This window comes from Budorcas taxicolor, chromosome 14 (genome assembly GCF_023091745.1).
Source record: "Budorcas taxicolor isolate Tak-1 chromosome 14, Takin1.1, whole genome shotgun sequence".
NCBI lineage: Eukaryota > Metazoa > Chordata > Mammalia > Artiodactyla > Bovidae > Budorcas > Budorcas taxicolor.
The window spans coordinates 25,901,555-25,925,938 of NC_068923.1; the positions used below are offsets into that span (position 1 = coordinate 25,901,555).

Here is a 24,384-nt window from a genome sequence, read left to right on the forward strand (position 1 = left end):
TTATGGGAATGCATCTTAATAAAATAGGAAACTGCAGTTGCAAAGATTTAACGATGAAAATATTCACTGAAGCACTGTTTGTGTGTGTATGCTAAGTCACATCAGTCATGCCTGACTCTGTGACCCTATGGACTATAGCCGGCCAGGCTCTTCCATCCATGAGATTCTCCAGGCAAGAATACTGGAGTGGGTTGCCATGCCCTCCTCCAGGGGATCTTCGAAACCCAGGGATTGAACTCCCGTCTCCTGTGGCTCCTGCAGCGCAGGTGGATTCTTTACCCCTGAGCCTCTGGGGAAGCCCAAAGCACTGTTCATAGCAGTGCAAAAGTTGAATTCATGTGTCTGCCCCAGATGCTTAAGAAACACCAGAGAGGCTTTGCCACTTATGTCTGAACAACGTGAAGCTGGGTGTCCCAAGAGTCAAACGGTGATGAAGCAGAAGGGCACGTGTGGGAAGATATTTATCATGTATTTAGTAAAATAGCTATTTACGAGCTGATGTGTAGACTGCTGTACTATTACAAGTATACACACACACACACACACATATGCATATGCTTTAATTCGTTTAATTAGTCACCTTTGAGTGATAACAAGTATTCTTAGCTTCTCCCCTTTGTTTGTCTGCATTTGTGTATTTTTCTGGAGAAGATATCTTGTGCTTTGTAATAAGAAATGAAGGACAGCTGGTGCCCAGACAGGAGTGCAATTCTCCCAAAGTGGTCTGATTGGTAAGAATCATTCTTCACTCAATTTATCTAGTGCATCCTTAGGAAGAGTCCACCATGAGCCTGGGTTATGCACTGGGAGATGGAGGGAGATAAGGCAGACAGAGCTCCTGTTTCATGAGGAAGCTAGTTAGGTAAACACATCTTTGCAGTCAGTGGTCATATGTTCTATGATATTTGCAGAGAGGCCTCCAGCTTATGAAAACAGGAATGATCTTTCCCCATACTTTGAATGCAGACTCAATTACACCTCACAAACTCAGCCCTAAAGATCTAGTAAACTGAAAGAGTCTCAATAGCTGTGATAAGGCTAGCTTTTGGACTTAAAACTAGCCTGATATCTCTACCATGGGGGCCTCTGTTTTCCTCATCTGCAAAGTGGATGACCTCTCCAGGTGGCCACAAAGATCAGCTAAGGGCTCCACAATAACATAGCTTTGTACACATGATGGAGGGGGCTTAATGCCAAGATCTGAACCCTTCCCTACGAGGACTGACAACCTAGAATTTAAATGGTGATAGATGCCAATGTGTGGGGAAGAAAACAAGTTTACGACTGAAAGACTGAACAGAGCAAGGCAGTGAGCAGCCTGATTCCAAGTCAGAGGCCCCAGCCAGCTCACGCCTAGTGTGCCTTCCAACTCGGGCAGCGCCTGACTTTTGGAATGTGTTTGGAATCCCGAGGACAGTCTGTGCATGTTAAATTAGGGGAAAAAAAAATTATCTGCGAGGTTTTGTTCACATGTTAAAGGGAAGTATTTAGGACCTATTGCCTTGAAAATAAATCTTCTGTAACTCACCTCTGGGATAGTGAAAAAAAGGCCTTTCCAGTTAGGTGAACAGGGTTTTGAACGTGGGCTCTGTGCCCTTTTGTAAATTATTTATTATCTCCTCGCTTCAGGATAATAATATCTTTCCCGCAGGGTAATTATTTAGAACAATGCATTTAGACAGCATAGATGCTCAATAAATGGCAGTTGTTTTTTAATTCGGGGGGACACTCAGAAAGCAATGGGGTCTCATCACCCAGAAGCTGCATCTTGAAGGAAATCAGCTCATCATGAAAGGGAAGGAGGCCCAGGGTGGTCTGGCCACCCAGAGCTAAGGCTGACCTCAGCTCAGCCTGGGAAAGGTGAGGCCAGGATAGCGTGTCTCTGTCAGTGATGTGGGAAAGCTAAATTAGACTGCAAACCCAAATTTGAGGCTGGCCCTGTGCTCTGCGTCCCTCCGAGACCCCGGTTGTGCATGAGCAGAATGGACTAGGCTTTTCTTGGGGGAGGGGAAGGGACACGTCCTCACTGGAGAGTGAAGATGGCTCCATCAGACGTGGCACGGGGCAGCTGGAGTCCAGCCAGGAGCAGAGTGCCCATGGTGGGTTTCCATCACAGTCACCAAGGGCGACTGGTTAAATATTCCCAGTGTGGGTCTACTTCTTGGTCTCCAGAGGCCTGGGGTGGAGTCTGTGAATAATCCGTATTTTACCAGGCCCCATGGATACGTCTGACACTTTCCAAGGACAGACTTGGGAATCGCTCCCGCAGTAGAGAAGAGCCAGGCGTTGGCCTCAGAAGGCCTCGGTTCAAGACCCAGTTGGGCACCAGCTCTTAGGACCAGTTTTAAAATTCTGGGACTGGACCCAGGGCAAGGCAGGCTGGGACGTCTCTGCAGGCTACAAACATAAACAGGGAAACAGTCATATGAACTCTGCACTGTTATATATATATGTGTGTGTGTATGTATATATATGTGTATATATATGTATATGTGTATATATGGTTGTTGCATAAAACCACATTATCTGTGTACGTATACATGTATATGAGTTTCCCAGATGGCGCTGGTGGTAAAGAACCTTCCTGCCAATGCAGGAGACATAGAGATGTGACTTCAATCCCTAGGTCGGGAAGATCCACTGGAGGAGGGCATGACAACCCACTCCAGTATTCTTGCCTGGAGAATCCCATGGACAGAGGAGCCTGGTGGGCTACAGTCCATAGGGTCACAAAGAGCTGGACAGGCCTGAAGCAACTTAGCACAGCACATGCAGGTATACATGCATAAAACCACATATGTGTGTACATAGATATGTATATATGTATAAAGTCATGTGTGTGTACACACATAGGCACGCATACAAACTTGTATACACATATTCACACTTACATGCATGTGCAAGTGGATACACACACGTGTCTACATACACACATGCGTACACAGGTATAGGCACACACACATTATGTGTCTGAGGATTAGTCTTCCAGCTGATCCTCAAACATCTCTGCTGCTGCTGCTGCTGCTGCTAAGTCGCTTCAGTCGTGTCCGACTCTGCGCGGCCCCATAGACGGCAGCCCACCAGGGTCCCCAGTCCCTGGGATTCTCCAGGCAAGAACACTGGAGTGGGTTGCCATTTCCTTCTCCAAAGCATGAAAGTGAAAAGTGAAAGTGAAGTCGCTCAGTCATGTCTGACTCTTAGCGACCCCATGGACTGCAGCCCACAAGGCTCCTCCATCCATGGGATTTGCCAGGCAAGAGTGCTGGAGTGGGGTGCCATTGCCTTTACATCTCTACTGTAGCACTAATAGCCCATTTTCCTGATGTAGAGTCTGAGGCATGGAGAGAATATGAAACTTGCCTAAGATTACAAGACCAGTCCATGGTAGAGACAGGATTGAAACAAGGAAGATTGACTCTAGAGTCCTTGTGCACCCTGCTACCGTAGGATAGATAACTAAGAGGCTAAGCAGAGGAGAGGCTGAAGCGGGTGCCTTGCTCCCGGCTGGAGACTGTGACCACTGGCGTCTGCCCCAAATTCCTCTCATTTCTGTACTTATATGTTGTTTCTCCATTGAGAGCTGGAGCCAATGTCTACTGCCTGTGTGTACACACACATACACCCCATAGCCTAGCCAAGCTGATACAGAAGAGTAACGCTCAAATTGCATTTTCCCCACTCTGTATCAGTTTGCCCTGCAAACCTGAACCTGACTTTCCTAGCCCATAGTCATGATTTACCATCATTAATCTCACAGACAGCAAAAAGAAAGACATTGGCAGTTCAGCTAAGTTCAGTTGCACAGTCGTGTCCGACTCTTTGTGACCCCATGAATAGCAGCACGCCAGGCCTCCCTGTCCATCACCATCTCCTGCAGTTCACTCAGACTCATGTCCGTCGAGTCAGTGATGCCATCCAGCCATCTCATCCTCTGTCATCCCCTTCTCCTCCTGCCCCCAATCCCTCCCAGCATCAGAGTCTTTTCCAATGAGTCAACTCTTCACATGAGGTGGCCAAAGTATTGGAGTTTCAGCTTTAGCATCATTCCTTCCAAAGAACACCCAGGGCTGATCTCCTTTAGGATGGACTGGTTGGATTTCCTTGCAGTCCAAGGGACTCTCAAGAGTCTTCTCCAACACCACAGTTCAAAAACATCAGTTCTTCGGTGCTCAACTTTCTTCACAGTCCAACTCTCACATCCATACATGACCACAGGAAAAGCCATAGCCTTGACTAGATGGACCTTTGTTGGCAAAGTAATGTCTCCGCTTTTGAATATGCTATTTAGGTTGGTCATAACTTTTCTTCCAAGGAGTAAGTGTCTTTTAATTTCATGGCGGCAGTCACCATATGCAGTGATTTTGGAGCCCCCAAAAATAAAGTCTGACACTGTTTCCACTGTTTCCCCATCTATTTCCCATGAAGTGATAGGACCAGATGCCATGATCTTAGCTTTCTGAATGTTGAGCTTTAAGCCAACTTTTTCACTCTCCTCTTTCACTTTCATCAAGAGGCTTTTTAGTTCCTCTTCACTTTCTGCCATAAGGGTGGTGTCATCTGCATATCTGAGGTGATTGGCATTTCTCCCGGCAATCTTGATTCCAGCTTGTGCTTCCTCCAGCCCAGCCTTTCTCATGATGTACTCTGCATAGAAGTTAAATAAGCAGGGTGACAATATACAGCTTTGATGTACTCCTTTTTCTATTTGGAACCAGTCTGTTGTTCCATGTCCAGTTCTAACTGTTGCTTCCTGACCTGCATATAGGTTTTTCATGAGGCAGGTCAGGTGGTCTGGTATTCTCATCTCTCTCAGAATTTTCCATAGTTTATTGTGATCTACACAGTCAAAGGCTTTGGCATAGTCAATAAAGCAAAAATAGTTGTTTTTCTGGAACTCTCTCCCTTTTTCCTTGATCCAGTGCATGTTGGCAATTTGATCTCTGGTTCCTCTGCATTTTCTAAAACCAGCTTGAATATCTGGAAGTTCACGGTTCATGTATTGCTGAAGCCTGGCTTGGAGAATTTTGAGCATTACTTTACTAGCATGTAAGATGAGTGCAATTGTGTGGTAGTTTGAGCATTCTTTGGCATTGCCTTTCTTTGGGGTTGGAATGAAAACTGACCTTTCCCAGTCCTGTGGCCACTGCTGAGTTTTCCAAATTTGCTGGCATATTGAGTGCAGCACTTTCACAGCATCATCTTTCAGGATTTGGAATAGCTCTACTGGAATTCCATCTCCTCCACTAGCTTTGTTCGTAGTGATGCTTTCTAAGGCCCACTTGACTTCACATTCCAGGATGTCTGGCTCTAGGTGAGTGATCATACCATTGTGATTATCTTGGTCATGAAGATCTTTTTTGTACAGTTCTTCTGTGTATTCTTGCCACCTCTTTTTAATATCTTCCGTTTCTGTTAGGTCCATACCATTTCTGTCCTTTATCGAGCCCATCTTTGCATGAAATGTTCCTTGGTATCTCTAATTTTCTTGAAGAGATCTCTAGTCTTTCCCATTCTGTTGTTTTCTTCTATTTCTTTGCATTGATTGCTGAGGAAGGCTTTCTTATCTCTCCTTGCTATTCTTTGGAACTCTGCATTAAAATGCTTATATCTTTCCTTTTCTCCTTTGCTTTTCACCTCTCTTCTTTTCACAGCTATTTGTCAGGCCTCCCCAGGCAGCCATTTTGCTTTTTTGCATTTCTTTTCCATGGGGATGATCTTAATCCCTGTCTCCTGTACAATGTCAAACCTCAGTCCATAGTTCATCAGGCACTCTATCTATCAGATCTAGGCCTTTAAATCTATTTCTCACTTCCACTGTATAATCATAAGGGATTTGATTTAGGTCATACCTGAATGGTCTAGCGGTTTTCCCTCCTTTCTTCAATTTAAGTCTGAATTTGGCAATAAGGAGTTCATGATCTGAGCCACAGTCAGCTCCTGGTCTTGTTTTTGCTGACTGTATAGAGCTTCTCCATCTTTGGCTGCAAAGAATATAATCAATCTGATTTCGGTGTTTACGGTCTGGTGATGTCCATGTGTAGAGTCTTCTCTTGTGTTGTTGGAAGAGGGTGTTTGCTATGACCAGTGCGTTCTCTTGGCAAAACTCTATTAGCCTTTGCCCTGCTTCATTCTGTATTCCAAGGCCAAATTTGCCTGTTACTCCAGGTGTTTCTTGACTTCCTACTTTTGCATTCCAGTCCCGTATAATGAAAAGGACATCTTTTTTGGGTGTTAGTTCTAAAAGGTCTTATAGGTCTTCATAGAACCGTTCAACTTCAGCTTCTTCAGCGTTACTGGTTGAGGTATAGACTTGGATTACTGTGATATGAATGGTTTGCCTTGGAAACAAACAGAGATCATTCTGTCATTTTTGAGATTGCAACCAAGTACTGAATTTTGAACTCTTTTGTTGATCATGATGGCTACTCCATTTCTTCTAAGGGATTCCTGCCCGCAGTAGTAGATAGAATGGTCATCTGAGTTAAATTCATCCATTCCAGTTCATTTTAGTTCGCTGATTCCTAGAATGTCGACGTTCACCCTTGCCATCTCCTGTTTGACCACTTCCAATTTGCCTTGATTCATGGACCTGACATTCCAGGTTCCTATGCAATATTGCTCTTTACAGCATCGGACCTTGCTTCTATCACCAGTCACATCCACAACTGGGTATTGTTTTTGCTTTGGCTCCACCCCTTCATTCTTTCTGGAGTTATTTCTCCACTGATCTCCAGTAGCATATTGGGCACCTACTGACCTGGGGAGTTCCTCTTTCAGTATCCTATCATTTTGCCTATTCATACTATTCACTGGCAGTTAGAGCCTGTCAAATTAAATCATGGGGTGCCTAAAGCAAGAAGGGACCAACACCACCAAAGCCACTGGCTGGCAAATAAGACTAGAATATAAGGTCAGCAGGCATGGCTGAAATGGACCATCTGTTTCAGTCAACAGGTAACAGGAACAAAGATGGCAGCATGAATGTCCACTTAAAAGGAGGGAGGAAACCATGGTTGGTTCCAGGCCCTGGCTTTACTCACTACTATCTGTGTGATCTCAGACCACTCTTCACCTCTCTGGCCTCATTTCCCAGGTAAGCTTGGCGATGTCCAAAGAACTACCAAGCTCTTCTCATGATCCTCTTTAGCTTCATCTTAAGCACTAGTCATTGCCATAGCATTTACATTTGACTTGGAGGGAGAAATCCAGCAAATTCCACTTTACCACTGTAAGCAAACGAGGGGACAGAAGGTGTCATTGACCTTATAGAAACACAGAAAGTCACTAATGAAACCTCTAAACCCAGGCTCTTTCACTCCTACTGGTTAATGCCACTCTGCTCCCATGCTGGATTCTAACTCACCTTTGTAGGAATTCACACCCTCCCACACTACTGGACATATCTTACAGTTACTCAGCAGTTCCTCAATTAATGCAGGCTTTTGTGAAGCTATCAATGTCACTGGATTTTGTTTCCTTGCCCCCACCAAAGGCAGCTGCTTCCTTCATATTGGTATCAATCGGGCCAGGAAGTTTCTTTTTCCCTGCAATCTATTGTATGCAGCAAGATCAGAGGGATCTGTCAAATGAAGGACGGAACCAGCTGGTCACGTGGAGATACTGGCTGGCCCCTCTGGACTGGCCCATCCCAGCCCTGCTGGCCAGTTGGTCAGTCCCCTGTGCTAGAGGGTTCCTCTGTCTGATAGTGAGAACAAAGGAGAGTCATTACGATAATTAATCAGAAGCGCCGTCATCATGCTAAAGAACCTTTGGTCTGTTCCAAAGCCAGCTAGGAAAGTGACCTCACCCCCTTCCTATAAACCCACGGCCTCTGGTCCATCCAAGACTGAAGGATGAAATGTGTCTCCTGGAGGCAGTGTGTCCCGGAAAACAAAAATTTTCTGAGGATCTGTGTGGACATTGGATGGGATGTCTACTCATCTCACAGCTGAGAAAGCTAAGGTTGATCAATACCAACGTGTATACAAGTACATAGTGCATGCAAGATTCTATTCTCTATTCTCAGACATGCTCTGATAGGCAGAATAGTGGTCCTCCAAAGAAGCCCATACCTGAATCCCTGAAATTTGTGACTATATTGGATTACATGGCAAAGGGGAATTCAGGTTGCAGATGGAAATAAATGACTAAAGTGCTCACCTTAAGACAGTGAGATCATCCTGGATTGTTTCTGTGGGCCCAGTATAATTTGCAGTGTCCTTAAAAATGGAAGAGGGAAGCAGAAGAGAAAGATGTGAGAAAGGAAGAAAGGCATGGAAAAAAGACAAGCAGCTGGCTTCATAGATGGAGAAAGGGGCCACAAGCCTAGGGATGCAGGCAGCCTTTAGAAGCTAGAGGAGCCCACAGAAGGAACCACCACTGTGTTCCCTGGTGGTAGAACCCACCTTGGATTCTAACCTATAGAAGTACAAGATAATTAAATCTCTGTTGTTTTAAGCCACTAAATTAAAAGGCAGAGACATCACTTTGTCCACAAAGGGCTGTAGAGTCAACACTATGGTTTTCCAGTAGCCGTGTATGGATATGAGAGTTGGACCATAAAGAAGGCTGAACGCCAAAAAACTGATACTTTTGAACCATGGTGTTAGAGAAGACTCTTGAGAGTCCCTTGTACAGCAAGGAGAGCAAACCAGTCAACCCTAAAGGAAATCAACCCTGAATATTCATTGGAAGGATTGATGCTGAAGCTGAAGCTCCAATACTTTGGCCACCTGACGTGAAAAGCTGACTCATCGGAAAAGACCTCGATCCTGGGAAAGACTGGAGACGACAGAGGATGAGATGGTTGGATGGCATCATTGACTCAATGGACATGGGTTTGATCAAACCCCGTGACATAGTGAAGGACAGGGAAGCCTGGCATGCTGCAAGTTCATGGGGCCACAAACAGTCAGAAACAACGGACCAACTGAACAATACCACCATACCATATACCAACAATATCATATACCAATCGAACTACATTCAGTGAGAGAACAGATGACTCTCTTCCATTCCCTCGGTGTCAACTTCTCAATCACTAAATCAACGATTCCCACGGCCAAGCCAAAACCATAACCACCAGTCAATGCCCTAAAGGAGTCCACATCATGCCAGGAAGTCAGACATGGGCAGAAAGGGAAGAGGTCTGTTCCTGCTCTCCAGACAGGAGGAGGTCAGAGATCTTCCAGCAAAGGAAGATGACTCCCAGGTGGAAGAGCCCAGAGAGAAGGCGAAAGATGGGATGGAACTTGAGCTCAAGTGCATCAGGATAGAGCAGGCCAGGCCATCAGAGAGCAGGGAGTCCCTACTTACTGAGGACCTGCCATGAGCCAGACCCCAGCAGACACCTTCAGACAGGTTCTTCTCACAAGAGCCCTGGCACAGGAATGAGACGTCCATGTCACAGCCGAGGACGCTGAGGCTCAGGGTGGTGAAGTGGCTTGCTCACAGCCCCAGAGCCAGCCACTGGTAAAGCTGAGGTTGAACCCAGCCCTCTCGCTGGCCGGAGCCCACGAACCCTTCAGGCTTCCAAAGAACAAAGGCCGCAAACACATCGTAAAAGTCAAAGAAAGACATTGGCAAGTTCGAAAGACAAGGATTAGACCTTGCTTACCATGGCTGACGCCCCACACAAGGTGACCGTGATTAAAGCACAGGCGTGGGGTGACAATCAGGTGGGCCTTAAACATCACGCTGAGAGGTCAGGCTATTTTTACAAGTGGAGAGGGGTGGGGTCGGACCTGCGCTTTCAGAATTTGGGCTTGGCCATGGGGAGGAGCTTGGAAAACAGCATAGCTGACATGAGACCTGGGGCGGGAGGTGGGGCGGGGATGCGGGTCGATGGAAGGAAACAGGAAGTGGAGCCAACAGGAAGGAAGCAGAGGCAGGACTGCTGGCTGGAGAGGGGTCCAAGGAGAGGGAGAAACCACTTTTCCTTCCCTTTCTGATGAGGATAAGATTATGCCTTGAGAACAGGGCTTCCGCCCAAAAATCAACAGGAGAGGAAGAACCCTGGGCACATGTCCCCTACAGATGCTACAGTACCCAAATCATGTGGTCGCTCGAACCGCCTCGGTCTACACTGGAGCTCCGTCCATCAGGCGCTCTGGCCTCAGGCCCTGGGTGACCCAGCGGTGCCCCTGCCCCTGGTATCTCAGGGCCAAACCCAGGCCCAGAGATCAATGGAACCCGAAGGCAAGTGATGAGAGACGCCAAGAAAAATGGATGAAGAGACCGAGGCACAGCGAGGTAAACAACTCACCCAATATACAGCGAATGTGTCCCAGAATCAAGCTGCCAACGCAGGCCTTCTGTATAGACCCTGCCTGTGCCACTCAGGGACCCAGCAGGGGAGAAGCGAAGGAATAAACACTCTGATCTCGCTCGCTTCCTACCATCGGGGCTGCCAGTGTCTCTGAAACCGAAGCCCGAGGGCACAGGAGCCCTGTGCAGCACCATGCCTACTGCATCCACACAGGTCGGACTTCAAGTGGGGACATGGAGGTTACCCAGGACCTCATCACTCCCACAGCCAAGACTCCGCAGCAGGAGGCCGCTTGCCTCTCTGTACAAGGGCAGGATGCCACACATGCCTCCACCCCAAGCTGGTCCAGCAGCATCATCCCTCTCCTTCCTTCCTCATTCCCACTCCGGGGCCCTGCCCTGCTTCTATCACATGCAGAAACCTCATGTGGCCTATTTTAGTCAAGGCAGGCCGTTGGGAGCAGCTGTCTCGAAAGAGCAGGGCCAGCTGATGCCACCGCCGGCCACGCTGCCCATTCCCGGCCCTGGCCCGCCCTGGGACCCTCCCTGCCCGCCCTGCACACGAAGGCCTGGCTGCCAGTAAAAACAAAGGGCTCCTATCTCTGATTCCGCAGGGCCCCTGATAAGAAATGTCATCCCTTGCTGTGTAATATTACCCGGCCGGATAAGAATCTCTATCAAGCTCAAACACATGGCTGGCTGCAGAACGCAGCCCGCTGGAGCAGGATCATCTACTTGCTTAAGCTGAAAGCCCTGGGCAGCTGAGAGAAGCACACTGAACAAGAGACTAAGCCAAATTAGAGTCTATCTGACTGGGGGAGTCAGGATTTTCTTCCTCCAGAAGGATGAGGCCCCAGAGGACACCAGCAGGCCTGCCTCACTTCTCTCCTGACTCAGTAGGTGCCTTCACCGTCTTCTTTCCTCAAAGGGCACTTTCACTTATGTGATTGCATTTAATCCTCATGACAACCTCAAGGGAAGCATTTTTAGCCTCCATTTACAGGTCAGAAAATTGAGATTCAGCAAGGTTAAGCAACGTGGCCAAGGTTACAGAGGCAGCCACTCCAGCTCACGGAATCAGACCCATCCGGTCTGACTCACCAGCCTGCTGTCAGATCAGCTGCTGGGTCACTCGGCTGTTACAACTAAATTAATAAATTAAGTGACATCAGCCCGATGGACAGTATCAGCTACACAATATCATCTGGAAGGTCCATTTCAAGCTGCTCTCCCATCTCCTTCGAGTCTCTGTAACCTGGGGAATAAAGAAGCCTGGCAGAGCATAGAAAATCGAGGCAGGGGAGGGGAGGCCATAGATGGTACCCAGGAGAAGGAGGAGGGACACCCAGTGCTTCCACTCCTCTGCTGTATTTGAGGAGTACGAGGCAGAGAGCACTGTGGAAAGAAAACTTCGCCTGTGTTCATCATTCAGGTATTCACAGATACTAAGGGAAAGGCCTTAGCTTAGTATGCCTGGATCTGGGCTTGGTCCAGGCAATAATTACCATTGCAAATGAACAGATCCTGCCCTCAAGGAGGGATCTGTCTTGTGGAACTCACAAATCAGCAGCGTTGGGAGCCACAGATTGTAAATGCAGACGCAGGAAGACTAGGCAGCTGATTTGGGAGTGGTGGGTGTGCACCGTCGGAGCCATCAGCACAGTCTGCACACTGTGCCATGCCCTCCTTTTTTCACTTTTTAAAGTCAGCTTTGTTAACTGGATGTGAGGGGAGTTTGGGGGAGAGAGAATGGATGCATATATATGTGTGGCTGAGTCTGCTTTGCTGTGCATCTGAAATTAACACAACATTGTTAATTGGCTATACTCCAATATAAAAACAAAACAGTTAAAAACAAAATAAAAAGTAAATTTTAAAAAATCAACATTGTTAAGGCCAACAGCAGTTAATACAACTTCAAGACTGTTCCATATCACTACCTAAAGCCACCCCTTCCTTTTAACAGCTGTATGAAAGTAAAAGTGAAGTTGCTCAGTCCCGTCCTACTCTTTGCGCCAGGCTCCTCCATCCATGGGATTTCCCAGGCAAGAATACTGGAGCAGTAGTCCATTGTATGGAGGTACTGTGATGCAATCAAGCAATACCCAACTAAGGAGCAGGTAAATTGTGGGAGATGAATAGGTGAAGCATAGGGGACCGTTAGAGAAGTGAAAATATGCCAGATGACACTACCATGGTGGGTACATGCCATTGCACAGTTGTTAAAAAATGTTCAACCCCAAGAGTGAATCCTAATACAAACTATGAACTTGGGTGATGATGATGTTAGTGAATGTAGATTTGTCAACTGTAACAAATATACCATTCTGGCACAGGATGCTGCTGGTAAGGAGGTTGTATGTGGGGACAGAGGATATACGGGAACTCTATACTTTCAACTTTTCTGTGAACCTAATAATAATAACAATAATAATAATAATAATAAAATCAATTGATCAGGCAAGTGTAAGTTTAGCTAAAAAATGTCAGTTCTATCTGTTTTCTACTGACAATTTTTTCCCCCTAAATTTGGGTCATAGTCTTCTGTTTCTTCACATAGCCAGTAATCTGATTAAAAACCAGGCATTGAAGACAGGGTTAGGAAACTAAGAGGTATAAACTACTAAGTATAAAATAATTGACAAGCCTACTGGGAACATACATAACATTTTATAATTACTATAAATGGAGTATAATCTATAAAAATTTTGAATCGCTATGTTGTAAACCTGTAACTAATAGTATTATAATCAACTATACTTTGTTTTTTTTTTCAACTATACTTTGATTTTAAAAATAAAATAAAAGCTAGGCATTGTATGTCAATAAATATAGAGAAATAAGTAAATAAAAACAGCCTCACTGTTTGCTATTTCAAGTAACGTTGAGATGAAGATGCTATTCACATCACCTGCACCTATGCATGTGTCTGTGCAGAATAAGCTCTAAGAATTCAGCCAGCATCTTTAAGCCTGACTTTTCCTGCCCCCTTCACAGTAGGCATAAGAAAGTTTCACTCTTCACCTTGACAGTTGATGGCTCCCAATGCACCTGCCCTGTTCAGAGACTGGCAGGGACTCCCCTAAAAGTGTCTTCGTGCTCCTTGTTGAGCAAGGGCTGCCAATCTCAAAACAGCACGTGAGCAAACAAATATGTGTCCCTTGGGTCGCCGAGACACCATTTCTCCTGCCTCTGCCTTAACTGGCTCGTGGCAGTTGAGTTCAGGAATCAAGCCGAGCACAAAATAAGACACCTACCTCTCCTCATCCAAACTGCTCCCAGAACTGGTAGGCTTTCTTCTTTTTCTTCTGGACCCTGAGATGCTCAAGAATGCAGAGAACCCAAGGCTGGAGAGAGGCAGATCTTCCACGGGACCTCAGAACGCTTCACATCACTGCTCAGCCTATGAAAATACAGTAAATCAGTGTCAAGTCATGCAACGTGGAACCCGAGGCACCCTGACGGAAAGCATCCATTACAAACAGAAAAAAATCTTCTAATATCCAGAAGGCAAAGAGAATATGTCTTCATGGCTGAAATAAAGTGGAAGCTAAGGTAAAGGAGGTCATCCTCCATGTGGGAGGCTGGTAGATGCTGAGGGAAGGGGAACAACCGTGAGTAAGACCGAGCCTCATTCCTCTGGGAGCTCTGAGGGCACTGAGGAAAACGCCGTGGGCCACGTGGTCCAGGATGGAGGGACCAGGAGCTCTGGGAGCAGAGGAAGGCGTCACTGACTCGTTCTGCATAGATGAGAGAAGAGGATATTTGAGCGAGATATTGAAGAGCAGAACTTCACCAGGCAGGGAAAAGTGGGGAAACTTTCAAATGGTATTAACAGCACATGTGACATGAAGTCTGAAAGAACAGTCTACCAGCACTCAGGCTGTACAGGGGAATCCCTCACAGGCTGTGCTAAGAGTTCGCTGCCGCCCGCTGTCAGCACCCCCCACCCCTCTGCCAGGTGACCAGATGCTATGGAGACTCACAGAGGCTCCTGAGCAACAGAGTGACAGGTCAGATCTAGGTCTCAGCATCACCATGAAGGATCAGCTGGCGAGTGCAAATTCTCAGCCGTGTGGGAACCAGTAAACCGTCCTGCAGAACAACAGACAAAGTGGCTACAACAGTGGCCTCTGGAGCCAGCTCTCTGTCTTCAAATCTCAGCTCTGCCCCTACCAGCTTGAGCAAGTAACTTATCTACTCTGTGTACAGTCTTCTCGTCTGTGAAATGAGGTAACATCAGCAGTGCCCTCCTAGTGCTAGTAACTGGATCGTGAGTTAGATGTTTGTATATATAAGGAGCTTATCCCAGGGCTCAGGACACAGTAAGGGCACAAGACATGACAGCTTTGGGACCACTCCATCTCCCGTGTTCCCCTACAATCCTCTTTCAGCACTGACAGTTCATTTGAAACACAAGTGGTCATGATCTGAGTGAAACAAGCACGGTTTGCTTTAGGAGGGCTGGAACCCCGGTCTGAAATAGAGTTTGGGAATGTACCAGCATCTTGTCAGATTTCCCTACATTGCTGTAAGAGCATGACCTGAGACAGTGGTTCTCGATGCTGCTGCACCATAGAATCACAGGGGAGATATTAGAACGCTGATTGCCTGGGCTCTGTGCCTAAGTCAGGATCTTTGGGGGTTGGGTCCTGGCAACAAGATTTTTAAATTCCTCAGTTAATTCCAAGGGAAACCCTGTTTGAGAACAACTGACCTATGAGCTTCCCCCATGGCTTAAACAATAAAGAATCTGTCTGCAATCCAGGAGACCCAGGTTCAATCCCTGGGTTGGGAAGATCCCCTGGAGAAAGGAACCGCAACCCACTCCAGTATTCTAGCCTGGAGAAACCCCCGGATAGAGGAGCCTGGAGGGCTACACAGTCCATGGAGATGCAAAGAGTCGGACACAACTGAGTGACTAACACACACCCATGACCTATGAGTCAACTTCAGCAGGAAAGGGAGACCCGACAGAAGGGAAAGTGCCGCCCTTGGAGCCGTGTCACCTCCGGAGGCACTCAGCCCTCTGGGCTCCTCCCGCAAAGGGCGGGTGTGACGATGCCTGGACGCCATATACCTCACAGGGCAGTGGGAGGCAAGCCTGGGCTAACAGACTGAGAGAGCCTGGGTCACTAGCACTGTGACATGCCCCTCAAAGCTCTTCTGCGAACAGAGGAGGGTACCGCACCCCAGTGATGAAACCAGGAAGGGAGCCAGTGGTGAGAGCACTGGTGAGGAGCAGAGAGCTAGTGATGGTCTTAAGTCCCCTCACTAACCAGCTGTGTTACTAGCAGTCTCAACGTTTTGAAGCTCCGTTTCTTCAATTGTTGACTAGGGATAACAGGATAGCTAGATTGACCTGACCCACCATTCAGATGAGGGGAGAGTGGGGTGCAAGACAGGAAGACGCAGGTTGAGCTATGAAGAATCAGGCTCCTGCAGAGCATTTTTAAAAAATGTTTGACATTCTCACTGCACTAGGTCTTTGTTGCAGCATGTGGTTCTTGGCTGAGGTGTTTGGACTTTAGTTGCAGCATGTGGGATGTGGGATCTTAGTTTTCCAACCAGGGATTGAACCTGCATTCCCCTGCATTGGAAGGCAAACTCTTAACCACTGGACTACCAGAGAAGTTCCCATGCAGAACATTTTAACTGAGCATTTTCCAGATCTTCCCTGGAATGTGAAAGGTTCTGGAGGAAGAAATGGCCCCTTTGACAATAGTTGTGACTGAGGGGCTGCAAGCATTTCATGAAAGTTTTCATCTGGGCAGGCTGGGAGGGAGCCTGCTGGGGTCCAGGTGGGGTGGGTGATAGGCCAGCAGGGAAGGGTGTGGTCCAGCGCTGCCCCGGCCGAAACGTTAAGATAGGAAGTGCTATCTAGGAACAATGGAACCACAACACCGTTGTCCTATCCTGAATCTGACGAGAGGGGATAAGACTCCAGGAAACAGTCCTCCAACAGCTGGCCAGAGCGGCTCTGACAACCCGGGGGCTGCCTTATTTGTTCATTCATCCATTCGCTCAGGTGCCCTGCAACAGTGCACGTCAACTGCATACCAAGATCTGTGTTAGATGCTGGGGATGCTGAAGTGAATAAGGTTCCGTCTGCACCCTTAAGAGCCACAAAGATAAATAAGGCAGAGCAAGAAGCAACATCTAAGTATAACACTATGTGCCAAAACACAACAACGATAATAATACTGACGGCTGACTCTACGCCAGGAGACATGCTTGACATTTTATATTTAACATCTCAAATTCTTGGTGTCCTCTCCAAGCAAGAGTCCATGCTCCATTTTACAAATATGGAAACTGAGGCTCCGAGAGGCTGATGACTCAACACAGATCACACAGCAACTTGGAGGCTGGGCTCATATCTGAATTCAGGGCAGCGGTGCTCCAACACTTGAGCTCCTTCCCTGTGGCTCACTGCTGTAATTCAGACAGTCACGTGAGAATAAGACAGAGGACCCTCCCCTGTGAACCTCCTACAAGCACTGTCCCCATCACTTCAACAAAACTGTTTAAAAACCATAACAAGCAAACAAGAAAAAAAAAAAAAAATGAGGCTTGGCACCCAGCCTGGGCTCATCACTCAATACATGCTGACAAACCAGGATCCAACTCTCACAGCATCTGAGCAGTGGAGCAGAGGTGGGAGGTATTTGGGAAGTAGCAGGCTTGGGGGTGAATCCCGGCTTCAGTATTTATACCTCCCTGAACCTCAGTTTCCTCATCCTAAAAATGGGAGCAACAAAACCCACCTGAGAAAACTGGGACAAGATCCAGGACACAGAGACAATTTCCTGATCTTTAAAATCCCTGCAAAACACCCCCCAACAGATCTCGGGGGAAAGAAAACAGCAAATGAAAGTACAACCAGGAGAGACACTGGCACATTTTAAGAGCTCCCATGTGGAAACAGACACCACATGGGAAACGTGGTGTCTTCCACAGGGTGCTGGTTCCCTCCCTGTGACAAGGCAGCCCTTCAAGAAGGGCAGGAGCTCGCTTCAAGCCTGGTGCCACACCTGCCCACCTACCTGGGCACCACCCCCTTAACCCTCTCGGGATGGCAGCCACCGGTGCCCAAGTTCTGCTCAGAAAGCCGGGGTACAACCAAACAGGGACGTCCTGGGGCAGCAGCTGCAGGAGCGGTGATCACTATTACCTTCAGTTAACGTTTACTGAATCCTGACTTGTTGCAGTCACTGTGCTTACTTTTTCTTTTCTGTTTTACCAGCAGGAAGGCAGTCATGGTTTAAATCAGAATTTAAAGGATTAGACTTGAATGTCTCTAGATTCCCCAACTTGCTCAACCTTGAGCCAGCCACTTACTTTACCTCTCTGTGCCTGAGTCTGGGCCTGCAGGGCATCTCTAAAACACACACGCCTAGAGGACTTCCGTGGTGGTGCAGTGGGTAAGACTCTGTACTACAGGCGGCGCAGGTGTGATCTCAGGTCAAGGAACTAAGATCCTGCATATTATGCAATGCAGCCAAAAATTTTAAATAAAATTGACACTCTTCCATGTAGCCTGTATTTACTACTATTTAAATAGTAGGGACTAAAACATTAAATACAACTAACAGGGACTTCCCTGGTGGTCCAGTGGCTAAGACTTCCTTCACCTTCCAATGCAGGGGGTGCAGGTTTAATCCCTGGTCGGGAAACTAAGATCCCATATGTCTCATGGCCAAAAAAAACCAAAACATAAAAATGGAACCAATGATGTAGCAAGTTCAATAAAGACTTTTAAAAAATAAATTATAAAAAGAATAAGCACAAATAACAGAGATCTCAGTCAGCAGCATTTGCAGGGAGCGAGAGGGGGTAGGGTTAGGGAAGATAGTCAAGTTTAAGTAACTACATAGAGGGTCAGATTAACAGAAATCAACAGAGGAAGGAAGGCAGAGAGAGATGGGGGTGAGGTGGGTACTGTTTATGCAAGAGTGGCCAGAAACGTCTCTCAGGTAAGGAGACATTTGTGCGTGTGTGTGTGTGTGGATGTGCACGTATGTGATATTTATTGAGCATTTACCATACTCCAGGTAGCCATTCCAGGCTTCAGTTAGGTTTTTCATATACAATAACTCATGTACCTTGCTGGCATCCCTACAGAGAAGACAGTGATGGTTTCCCCACTTTACACAGGACAAAACTGAGACACAGATTGCTTAAATGACTTGTTCAGATGACCGAGGTGATGAAAAGCAGGGTAGGCTGCGGGCCTCTGAATCGCACACATAAATTCTTCCATTCCTAGAACCCCTTTTGCCAGAGAGTGAGGCTCTGTGGATCATTACTGTGATCACGGTCAAAAGGCTCGTAAGAAAAGAAGGAGAAAAGGCAGAGGATGAAAGGAGAGGGAAGCACAGAATGGCTCATGGCACAAAACACACGTTTGAAACCCATCTGGAAAATAAAGGGGCGGAGACTAGGCTCGTGGCCCTCTCTGTCTCGAGATGCTCCACCTTCACTCCCTTTTTATTCATCTTACTTTCCTCTGAAGGAAGAAGACCTGAGTTTCCACCTCCATTTCAGGCTGGCTTCTGATTTGCAACTTTGTTCAAGGTCCTCCTGGCTCCCACACCAAAGGAAAAAGCCCAGGACAGCTCGTGCCCTCCTCAGGGCCATCATTCCAGAGCCAACACTGGCGCTTTTCTGCTAAAATCACAGCCTCTGGCACGGGAAGAAGGGGAGGCTGGGCAGCCCGTGATGGTCCTGCAAGGTCCCAGGAGGCAGATGCGGTAACACAGCAGGCTCGAAAGTTGACTTCTCCTTTGAAAAACGGGCACCTGCCTCAGACACACATACTCCAAAAGGCTCCTTTGTAAAGACTGTCAGAGAACTTGCTTCCAGGAAGTCTCCACAATGTGCTTTTTCTCTGATTTCCCAGTGGACTGGAGCTCCTGGAGGCAAGGCTTCACGGTTTTGCCCCATACATCTCACAACTGTAAGGAGAGTGTGCCTGACCAGTGGGTCCAGAGATGGATGGATGCAAGGGCAAGGGAGAGAGGGAAGGAAGGGAGGAGGTGTGCAGGAGGGTGAGGAAACAAACCTATGGCATGACATCAGCGGAGGAAGGAATAAAAGCGGAAAACAGATAAAAGCAAAGTGTTACCATTAATATGCGTTCCTACTAAGTTGCTTCAGCTGTGTCCGACTCTGTGACCCTAGGACTGTAGTCCGCCAGGCTCCTCCATCCATGGGATTCTCCAGGCAAGAATACTGGAGTGGGTTGCCACTCCCTCCTCCAGGGGATCTTCCTGATGGAACCTGCATCTCTTGCGTCTCCTGAGTTGGCAAGTGGGTTCCTTACCACTAGTGCTGCCCGGGAAGCCCATCCATTAGTATGGAAGAGTTGGGAGACGGGTGGGGGAAACATGGAATACTACACAGCACTTAAAAGTGAATAAGGTGTGTACGTACACAGAGAAAGCTACAAGATACACTGCTGAGTGACTACTGAATACACTGAAATATTTGATCTCCTCCAGCTCTGAATGCCACAGAGTCCATGGAATCAGGGACAAGGCTGGTGGCTGGACCTGGGGTCAAGTCCTAAGGAGATCAGCTGACCGAGTTCTCTGCCTTGTGAATACTCACACCCACAAGAAAAGGAAGGTCACGCTTCCCTCTAGGCCTCCAGGCAGTATCCATCTTATGACCCGGTTTCCAGTCTGACTTTGTTTCCACAGTACCTTGAAAATACTTGTACTGGTTTCAAAACAAACAAACAAAAAATCCAATGAGCATTCCTCAGTTTCCAGCCCCCAGACTATGATAACCCAGGAAGAACAGTGCATGTGTACAGAGTTACAAACTGAATTACTATGGGCTCTTTCTGGCTACAAGTTTCACCCATAGAATATTTAAAATACTTCTGAATTCACCAAAAATCCAGGAAATTTCCTTACAAAGTCCAAAAAATGTATTTGGCAGCACTGGTCCCACACAATACCACAGCCGGCAGGATGCTGAGGGTGGGGTGGTCCTTTATGTAAGGTATGTACCCTCCCAGAGGATAAGATGGTTAGATAGCATCACCGAGTCAATGGACATGTATTTGAGCAAACTCTGCTAGATAGTGGAGGACAGAGAAGCCTGATGGACTGCAGTCTCTGGGGTCGCAAAGAGCTGGACACAACTCAAGTGACTGAACAACAGCCCTCCCAGGGGTGGTTGGGGTCCTATCCCTCAAAGACAACCAAGCCCAAACTCAACACAGATGGAGACATCACTGCTCAGAGAGGTGAGAAAACCTGCCCGAGGTCACACAGCAAACTAGTGGCAGGATGGGAACCAGGACTCGCATTCCTTATATAAAGGCCTGTGTCCCTCCTACCTGCCAGGCTGCACTTCCTCTCATTCAGAACCAGTCACGCTCTTAGAAAGTAGATGATCCACATGACAGCTGGCTAGAACAGGCTCCTGGGATCACCCTGAGTCCAGAGCAAAATGCAACTCAGGCAGAAGTGATGCCTCGGACGACAGGGGCGCAAGCACACGGCACCATAATTAGCCCAGACCCGGTCATCGGAACACCTTTTGCGCAATGTTATTCTTTGCTTCATGGTTTCCACACGCAGAAAACCAATACTTCCCTAAAAATCAATTGTCCCCAGCAACCCACCTACACAGTTCTTGGAAACTATGGGTTAAGCATTCCGCCTCACACACACTAAAAAAAAAGGGAAGAACAAAGAGGGCGGGAAAAATTCACCACCAGTCCTGTGTACTTTTCACTATTTGTCCCAAAGGTTTTTCGAGTCACCAAGTTCAAATGACCCTGTTCCTTGGAGTTGCAGAACTATTTTTACCAACACTTGCTAGAAAGGAGGCTTCATGGGTTTTAATAAATGCTATTACGCTGTCAAGAGACACTACATGGCTTCAAGAGGCTGGAGGTTTAGGGAACTGAACCTAGGGAACGTCCTAGCAGGAAGACGAGACTGGGATAATCTGTTTCTGATGCAGGGAAGGAACAGCTAATTCCATTCTGCTGCCCAGAGGAGGTGAGATACAGGAATTGCAAAACATCAGTCAGATAAATAAGTGGCTCCATTGGGATCATTTCCCAACCTTCCAGAACAGACAAGGAGATAGATGGGTCTGGCTTTAAGAACAGGCAGCATCCAGCGATGGGGGATGCCCAGCACATGGTAAGGGCTCCATAAATATCTCACACACACACACACACACACACACACACACGGTTTCTGAATCTCTCAGCTTTGGATGGAGAGACCAGTAGACCAATTCTCTTTGTCCATATGTGCCCTCTTGGTGCTCATGCCCAGTCTCAAGGCTTAAATAACATGACTCCCAAATAGGCACCTAAATATATATCCCTTTACTCCATGTCCTACCCCATGTTCTCAGGGTTCTCCAGAGAAACAGGCAAAGAAACAGCCGGAGAGAATGGACAGATTTCAGTTCAACCACTTGGTCGTGTCCGACTCTTTGCGACCCCATGAACCGCAGCACGCCAGGCCTCCCTGTCTGTCACCAACCCCCAGAGCTTACGCAAACTCACGTCCACTGAGTCAGTGATGCCATCCAACCATCTCATCCTCTGTCGTCCCCTTCTCCTCCCACCTTCGATCTTTCCCAGTATCAAGCCCTTTTCAAAAATGAGTCAGTTCTTCATATCAGGTGGCCAAAGTATTAGAGTTTCAGCTTCAGCATCAGTCCTTTCAGTGAATACTGAGAACTGATCTCCTTTAGGATGGACTGGTTGGATCTCCTTTATACATTTTAAGGAATTGGCTTAAACATTCATTGTGGAGGCTGGCAAATCCAAAATCTGCAGGGTGGGCCAGCAGGATGGAGACCCACGGAAGAGGCAATGCTGCAGCTCAAGTCTGAAGGCTGAATGGAGGCCGAATCCCCACTTCCTTGGAGGTTTTCAGTATTTTTCCCTTGGGGGTCGTCAACTGATTAGATGTGGCCCACCCACACCAGGGAGGGTAATCTGCTTCCCTCCGAGTCTATTGGTATAGATGTTAATGCCATCCAAAAGACACCTTCACAGTGACATCTAAACTGATCAAATGGCTGGATACCTAGTTAAGCTGATGTGAAATTAACCTTCACACTGCAGATTCATACACCCAGCTGCTTCCTGAATATCTCCACCTGTATGTCTAACGTCCAACTAATATCTCAAGCATGAATCCATCCCTACCCACCACACTCATCCACTGATCCTCCTTATGAATAAATGGAAACTTCATTCTCTATTTGTTCAAGGGAAAATCTTGCAATCACCCTTTATCTGATACCCCACATCCAATCCACCAGCCAATTCCACCTTCACGATATGGTCATATCTGATCCCTTCTCACAGCATTCTCTGTGACAACAGTCACCATCATCCCGCCCCTGGATTTCTGCAGTGGCCTCTTAACTGGTTCATCTGCTTCTGTCTTAGCCATTTTCAGTCCATTGCCAGTGGCCAGAAAGATTTAGTTAAAACACAAGTCAGATCTGCTCTGAAGCCTCCAACGGCCCTATCTTGATAGAGCAAGAGCCAACATCCCTTCTATGACCCCCTCAGAACTATTTCATCTTTGAGTCTTTCCTGATCTTTGTGGCTGGACCACATTTCTCCCCAGGGTGGGGGTGGGGGCCTGCCCAACTCTTAGTACCCCAATAGGTCATTTCCTGAAGCCCAGCCAGCACCCACCAGGGCCTTAGAAGCCAAGTAATGACCATGAAGACATTAGGGCATTAACCTGGGGACCATACTGGGAGGCTGCCCGGGGAGCCGAAGGATATTAACTAAAATAGAGGAGGGTGTAGGCTGTGTGCATCTTTGAAAGACCTCCTAAGGCAGCTGGTGTGGATTATTCTCTGAAACATGTTGTAAAAGAAGAATTAGGTGGCGTCCAGGTAAGAAGAGGTGGGGGGGGGGGGGGGCGCGGTTGCCGGGTGAGAATTCATGCAGGTGCACGGCATCTTCTAAGAGCATGCTGCCAAGGGCTACCGTTTCACACATCTGCAGCCATGGCCGGAGGAAGCCAGAGAACAAAGACAGAAAGAAGATGTGGTATCTGACCGTGGCCAGGAGGAAGAAAGCCTCCCGATGGGCCAGAGCAGGGGTGGGGCATGGTGCCAAGTGGGCGGCGGGGCCAGGGAACTCACTCTCCCTCCCCGCCCTCCTGAGTCCCTATCCCTCTGAGCCCTTGTCTGAAGACTCTGGGGGAGGGAGAGAGCAACTGCCATCCTTTCTCCTCTAGAACCTGGGCAGACCTCCGAGGACCTGCCTACATACTGCAAGTGTTTCATCAGCTAGGCCAGGTTTCAGGTCCTTTTGGGCCTCCCGCCACTGTGCCCAGGGAGACTCTCGGTGAGTGGGACACAGCCTGCTCCAGAGCTTGTTCTTCTAAACAATAAAGGAGTTTGCCCCCGACAAGGCAACTGATGGGAACTGTTCATGAATACATGGAAATGATCCTGAAAGTGGCTGAACCAGGACTGAGCAGGAGGGCAGGGCTGATGAGAGGGTGTCTTGATTACTAACAGGGTCCTATAATTCCAGAGACTACCACCCTTGAGCCCATGAATTGAGCCCCCTATTAGCAGGTACAACCACTGGTAATTCTCTGATTTCTTTCCCAGCCTCCAGTTCATCACTGGCATGTTCCCCATGATCACAAGCCCTCCTTGTAGCATCTTCATGCCCAGGGGAGCACAGGGTGCGTAGAAAGTGCTGAATAGTAACTGTTGAGCAACAATGCTGCTCAAGTCTGCATGGGGAGAAGACAGGAAGGAGACTCCAGGAGAACTCTGGAGCTCAAAGGAAACTTCTTCCATGGTGCGTGTCTGACTCTTTGTCATGTCTGACTCTTTGCGACCCCCTGGACTGTAGCCCACCAGGCTTCTCTGTCTGTGGGATCCTCCAGACAAGAATACTGGAATGGGTTGCTATGCCCTCCTCCAGGGGATCTTCCCAGGCCAGGGATCAAATCCACGTTTCCTGTGTCTCTTGCACTGGCAGGTGGATTCTTCATATACCCCTGACCTACCGGGAAAACCCCCACCAGAGATTCTAGTGCCAGAGTCTGGGTGCAGTTAGCAGTCACCGAAAGTCAATGAATATGCAATCCG

At 47.6% G+C, this 24,384-nt stretch overlaps 1 long non-coding RNA gene across 1 annotated transcript in view; it reads right to left on the reverse strand.

Annotated features, from left to right (window-relative positions):
• The window catches only part of LOC128059472 (uncharacterized), a 160,772-nt gene that overhangs the window by 14,008 nt on the left and 122,380 nt on the right, over window positions 1-24,384 (reverse strand). Inside the window, exon 4 of the long non-coding RNA XR_008200594.1 lies at window positions 13,524-13,669. This is a non-coding gene — a long non-coding RNA (uncharacterized LOC128059472). The remainder of the gene's footprint in view (window positions 1-13,523; window positions 13,670-24,384) is intronic.